Genomic DNA, 6512 nt, shown 5'->3' on the forward strand with positions numbered 1-6512 from the left:
TGATTAGAATGCTTATGTAGAATGTCCGGTTTCGATTGACGCAACAATCAGCATTTGAGCTGGCCACACTGTTTTTTCACAGAAACATTTTGCACAAATACAGTCCTTACAAAGTTTTGTCCAGAATGTGACCCGTTTATTTTTGGATACAATGTTCAGACATTCACAGAAGTAGCTACAGCATAACACAATCATCCTAACCAGAAGATGTAGGCTACATTTGTCCTAGCTAACTGAGGAAAGATTGACACAAGCGGTCATATTTTTATAACTCTCGGCTGACAGAAACTACAATATGAATTAGCTAATAGCAATTACTGTTTATAATTCATCACATCACGGGTGAACTCACCATTGATCAAAATAATTGAGTAAAACACTTTCTAGAAATCGAAAGCAATCCGATGATGGTAGTTTGTGCACGCAGCCATGTTTTTTCTCTCTCGCATCAACCAAAGATAATAAGAGGAGACAACATGAGTTTGGTCTGTTTATAGTATGCACGTTGAAGGGGGTGTGTCATCTACGATCATTCACTTCCCTTCATTCACTTCCGGAAGTTTACCTGAAAGATGAGTGAACCATTCCTTCACCTCATTATAACACCTCTGGTCTGACAGATGTTTACGTGACACCCAGAATGCACTGTATAATGTCAACAAACATAACGCAAATGAATTACTTAAAAATCATACAATGTGATTTTCTGGACTTTTGTTTTAGATTCCGTCTCTCACAGTTGATGTGTACCTATGATAACAATTACAGACCTCTACATGCGTTGTAAGTAGGAAAACCTGCAAAATCGGCAGTGTATCAAATACTTGTTCTCCCCACTGTACATACGTACATACATACATACATACATACATACATACATACATACATACATACATACATACATACATACATACATACTGTATGAGCCTACAGTAGAAATGACAACACGATATACAGAAAATAAGGAACTTACTTGTCCAAAGTAATTATTTATAAGGAAAACAACAAGGCAATGCGAGCGCCAGCCAAAACATGTTCCAATTCGTGCAAGACTGCACAAATATCTGCATCCTTGGTCTGTGCAAACATTGGTGAAGTGCTTGGGCTCTCCTCGAAGAGAGACGTGAAGAGAGAAGTTTGCCCGGCTCAGTAAAGCCTCCAACATAATGTCACGTTCTGACCTTAGTTCCTTTATTATGTCTTTGTGTTAGTTTGGTCAGGGCGTGAGTTGGGGTGGGTAGTCTATGTTCTTTTTTCTATGTAGTATTTACGTGTTTGGCCTGGTATGGTTCTCAATCAGAGGCAGGTGTCGTTCGCTGTCTCTGATTGAGAATCATACTTAGTTAGCCCATTTTAGTTGTGGGTGATTGTTTTCTCTCTCTGTGTCTTCACCAGACAGAACTGTTTCATTTTCGTTCGTTTTCCCTGTTATTTAGTTTTTTAGTGTTAATAAATTTCAACATGGACACGTACCACGCTGCATATTGGTCCGATCCTTCATACTCCTCATCAGAGGAAGATGAATCACACATAAAATGTGCGCAACACCGAAATGGGCTACCTCTACATGAATTAATGAGGAGGTGGAAACACACCTCAATTCAAACTGTTGTTAGAAAATTCTACTTGTTAGAAAATAATTTGAAATTGACAAGTTCAAACAGCCTATAGATAATTAGCAGGCAGCGCGTGTTAACTGTCCTGTTGTGTAATAATGACATTTTCTGACATCACGTGCATAATCACATTTTCTGATAATCTGTCCTTATTAGATTTTTGTTTCCTATTGCCGTGTCTTGCTGAGATGCAGAGTAGGTGAACTGATGATCTCCACATGTGTGGGTCCCACCGTGAAGCATGAAGGAGGAGATGTGGGGGTGCTTTGCTGGTGACACTGTAGGTGATTTATTTAGAATTCAAGGCACACTTAACCAGCATGCTTACAACTGCATTCTGCAGCGATACGCCATCCCATCTGGTTTGCGCTTAGTGGGACTATCATTTGTTTTTCAACAGGACAATGACCTAACACACCTCCAGGCTGTGTAAGGGCTATTTGACCAAGAAGGAGAGTGCTGGAGTGCTGCATCAGATACCCTGGCCTCCACAATCACTTGACATCAACCCAGAGCGAAGGAAAAGCAACCAACAAGTGCTCAGCATATTTGGGAACTCCTTCAAGACTCTTGGAAAAGCATTCCAGGTGAAGCTGGTTGAGAGAATGCCAAGAGTGTGCAAAGCTGTCATCAAGGCAAAGGGTGGCTACTTTGAAGAAAATATATTTTGCTTTGTTTAACACTTTTTTGGTTACTACATGATTCCATTTGTGTTATTTCATTGTTTTGATGTCTTCGCTATTATTCTACAATGTAGAAAATAGACAAAATAAAGACAAACCCTTGAATGAGTAGGTGTGTCCACACTTTTGACTGGTACAGTATATATACATATATTTATATATGGTGTGTAATAATAATGCAATATATGGTCACACATAACATTATATAAAACACCACAACATTTGACCAGTGGATAACGTGACATTAGTATTTTTAAGCTATCCTACGACCTATTTAAGGTGTCTACTGTCTAAATATAATTACTTATTAACATTGAAAAAAGCCACATAATTATCAAACAACCAGTACTTGGTTGTAAAACGGATCAGCGAGAAATAAATCGCTAATGTTGTTAAGAATTCCCTCCAATCCATCTGTCCAAACAAGTTTATTTTAGCATCCATCTTCTTGGTTTTAGCTCCAGGTCTAACAGTAGTGTCTAAGACTGTTTGATGAAACTCTAAAGATTTCCCATTACATATCCTAAACCAGTCACAGGCTAATTGGTGTGTTAGAGTCAAATTTACAGCTACTCTCCTCTCCTTTATGTGTCTCGGCATCTGTAGCCCCACGCCTCCGGTCTCAGAATGGCTGTATGTTATGATCCTGTGTCAGCGAAATCAATCCTTATACATTTTAAAGTTCAGATTTTGATTTCATGACTCTACAGGGGAATGTCGCTAAAGCGAAAATAACTATTCTACCTTTTTTTTGTCTTTCATCTGATGTTCTATTGATCGTTTCTCTCTCTCCCTCTCGCTCTCTCTTTCTCTCTCTCTTTCTCTCACTCCCCTGCGGGGGTCCTCGGGGCCTGTTGGCTGTTGGCTAGCTAGCTCAGTGCCCTGAAGACATAGTTGAGTTAAATAATGCTCACCAGAGCCGGTGATCTGTCTCAATGTGTCTCTTCTCTGTTAACTAGGTCTGATAATGGTCATGTGGCAGCAGCAGCAGAGGTAATGGTGGTGGTGGAGGGGAGAGAGACAGAAAGGTCAGCTACAGCAAAGAGAGAAAGAGACACTCAGGAGAGAGGTTGATCTTATACTCTCTATTTTTGGGACGAGTTGAGCCAATATTCACTTTTAATCCAACCTGCTAATTTATTTAGACTTCATGACCAGTGATTGCAGCAGGATATTTGCTTAATTGATTCATATTGTCAATGTATTTGCCCTAGTGGACTCTATACCCTAAAACATACATAATATATAAAGAAATTATAAAAATGTACAGTGCATAAATCATTCTTCTTGCTAGAGTCTAGACCAATAGAGCAAACATGCAAAATACATTGGTGTCTGTCAACGGCAATAACAATAAAGTTATAATAATAAAGTTGACATTGAGGAGCTTTGATCACTCACCCGGCTTCATTAATTAATAAGTGCATTGATGACATCATCCACACAGTGACCGTACATACTGTACATATCACTGTGATCAGCTCATGCCACTCTGACAGACCTCTGGTTGAATCAGCTCTCATTCACTCCCACCTCACAGTAGAAGCCTCAAACAACGTTCTAGAGACTGTTGACATTGAGTGGAAGCCTTGGGAAATGCAATATGACCCCATAGACACTGTATATTCGATAGGCAATGAGTTGAAAAACTACAAACCTCAGATTTCCCACTTCCTGGTTGGATTTTTCTCAGGTTTTTCACCTGCCATATGAGTTATGTTATACTCACAGACATCATTCAAACAGTTTTAGAAACTTCAGAGTGTTTTATATCCAATACTACTAATAATATGCATATATTAGCCTCTGGGTCTGAGTAGCAGGAAGTTTACTCTGGGCTCACTTTTCAGCCAAACGTGAAAATGTGCCCCCCCTATCCCAAACTATTTGTATTGTTTTCTCTCTGCAATGTTGGGAAGGGCCTGTATGTACGAATTTCAGTGGTAGTCTACACCTGTTGTTTATGAAGCATGTGACAAATGTGATTTTGATTTGATAAGGGACGATTTCCACCCTGACCTGCAGTATTGTATTCTGCCAGTGTAGCGATTGCATAATTGGAATTCATGTGGTGGAGAAGTAGTATAGCATGGGGATGGAGTGAAAGGTCTTGATAATGAAGAGAGGATACATATGAAGTATCTTGACGATGACACCACCCCTGTCTGGTGGGGACGACATCCAATGCAATTGCTCTTAATTTGCCATTATCTTGTGTGTGTGTGTGTGTGTGTGTGTGTGTGTGTGTGTGTGTGTGTGTGTGTGTGTGTGTGTGTGTGTGTGTGTGAGCGCCCGTGCGTGCGTGCGTGTGTTTCTATGATTGCCGCCCCGGTGAAAAGGGGTTCTGAATTCAATCAGCCGGTGACAAGGTTAGGGAGCACAGCACACGCCACCCTGTGCTCCATCAGAGTCTGCCTGTCTGTCACTGGGGATTCACTCTGGGGGAGATGGGGGAGAGGTAGAAAGCAGTGGGGATTGAGACTCGGGAAGAGCAGTGTCTCAATGTCCCCCCGTTTCATACATCACACCAGGGCCAGGGCTGCATGGAGATACATGCACAGTCGCACAGAGATACACAGAGATAGACAGAGATAGACACAGACGGGATGCAACTTTTACAGAGGGGACATGATCCCCCACATTCTGAAATTGCAGTTTTGTTCCCCCCAGTTTTATCATTGTGATACAAAAATAGGCAACGGTGTGCTTTAGGAGCATGCGGACGCCTCAGAGCGGTCAGGTAGGCTGTTTGGGGGTTTCAGAGCATGCAAACAGAGGCAGCTGTTGTCTGTGTATGTTTAGCTTTTTCTACGAGTCGTAAGAGCAAGCAGAGCAGAAACTGGCCACTCTTTATTTGACTTATGTAGTTGGCAAGGTAACTGCTCTTTGATTTAACTGAAACAAGTATTTATTCCCAGTGCTGAGTTGAGTAGTGTAACTGACATATAACGTTAGCGAATGTTTCATCCCCTCTCGACTGAAGTTCTGTTTGAAGTGAATGAACTAGCTAGCTACCTAGTAGCTACTACAGCCAGTTCAGCTATCTGTTAGGTAGCAGTATTTAACAGCTGTTGTGTGTGTGGAAATGTTTTTAGCCTTCGTTTTGTCCCGTTGCAACAGAAGTACATTAACTTGGTTCGTTTTCGCCAGTTGATGTACCATAGAGCTAGCGAAAAGTTGGCTAACGTTAGATATTATTTTTTACCTCATTCACAGTCAATATTGCACTGTAACGTTATTGATTGAGCTAATTCCATACTTTTCACACTGACACTGTGTAAACATCTCTACAGGCTTCACTGTCATGGTAAACAGCCAGTGAATAACACTATGCTCATCATGTCTTAGCAGGATCAGATGGTGACAGGTGTCCCAGCTGGGACAGAGAGCCAGGGAAGACCCGTCTACGGAGCTCAGGTGAATTTTGAAGTATATTATAACAATCAGTTAATGGATACAAAGTTCCATCTTACTTGATGGTTAGGATACAGTCTGGTATCTGGGGATAATGGTCATTTTAATTATTCAACCATTGATTCTATTCTTGGACAATGTAATGTATATATGTACACCGAGGTGATTCTTTGTCGGGCCTCATCTGGGCAGGATGAGATGGTGACAGGGTCTCAGCAGGGTCAGACAACTGGAGAAGACCAGTCTGTGACGGCGCTGAGATGAACTTTTGCAATTTCAACACTTTATTCTCTTTGTGCAGTAAACACTGGACAAGCCAGAAGCTTCAAAGATTGACACTATTTCAAGGCAGTCTGACAAACCTCTGAAGTTGATTTCCAAACGGTATCAAGGGTTGATAGCGGCTATTCCCGATAACGCAAAACATTTAAAACAAAAAATATGAAGAAGACTTGGAAGACAATACTGATGATGATGAATGGGTACAGATATGTTTGAATACCAAGCCATTTTCATATAATCTCAGACATAAATTGTTGCAGTTTAATTGAGACTATTCAAAGAACGTACTATATGCCAGTGAAACTGAATATCATTCACTCAGATATGTAATTCCTCTGCTGGAGGTGTAAAACACAGAAGGGGACATATTTCAAAATTGTCACGGTTTTCTGTATGTGAAAGAGAGTCAGACCAAAATGCGGCGTGGCTATTGCGATCCATGTTTAATAAAACAAGGTAAACACGAATCAAATACGTAACACAGAAACAGCCTAATACTGGTGCAAAGTAACACAGA

The sequence above is a fragment of the Oncorhynchus mykiss genome, chromosome 30, assembly GCF_013265735.2.
Source record: "Oncorhynchus mykiss isolate Arlee chromosome 30, USDA_OmykA_1.1, whole genome shotgun sequence".
In the NCBI taxonomy this organism is placed as follows: Eukaryota; Metazoa; Chordata; class Actinopteri; order Salmoniformes; family Salmonidae; genus Oncorhynchus; species Oncorhynchus mykiss.